This window comes from Myotis davidii, unplaced genomic scaffold, assembly GCF_000327345.1.
Source record: "Myotis davidii unplaced genomic scaffold, ASM32734v1 scaffold67, whole genome shotgun sequence".
NCBI lineage: Eukaryota > Metazoa > Chordata > Mammalia > Chiroptera > Vespertilionidae > Myotis > Myotis davidii.
The window spans coordinates 494,959-495,171 of NW_006298521.1; the positions used below are offsets into that span (position 1 = coordinate 494,959).

The window sequence follows — 213 nt, forward strand, 5'->3', positions numbered from 1 at the left end:
CGGGCACACCCCGAGCTGGAGCCGCTCTCCCTGTGCCCTCAGCACACGCTTCCCCTCATCCTGAGGTTTGTGTCTAGAACGTGGGTCGCGGGGCGGCCCCCTCGGCTCCTCCCAGTCACACTCAGACACGGAGCAGGGGAAGGGGCAGGGCTGGTGGCGGGTGGTGGAGGGAGCAGTGACCGGCTGACAAAAGGCCCAGGAGGTGGGGGACAG

At 68.5% G+C, this 213-nt stretch overlaps 1 protein-coding gene across 1 annotated transcript in view; it reads right to left on the bottom strand.

The window, feature by feature from the left end:
* Window positions 1–213, bottom strand: part of TRMU (tRNA 5-methylaminomethyl-2-thiouridylate methyltransferase) — a 17,385-nt gene that overhangs the window by 2,891 nt on the left and 14,281 nt on the right. The gene's annotated exons all lie outside the window — the stretch shown is intronic.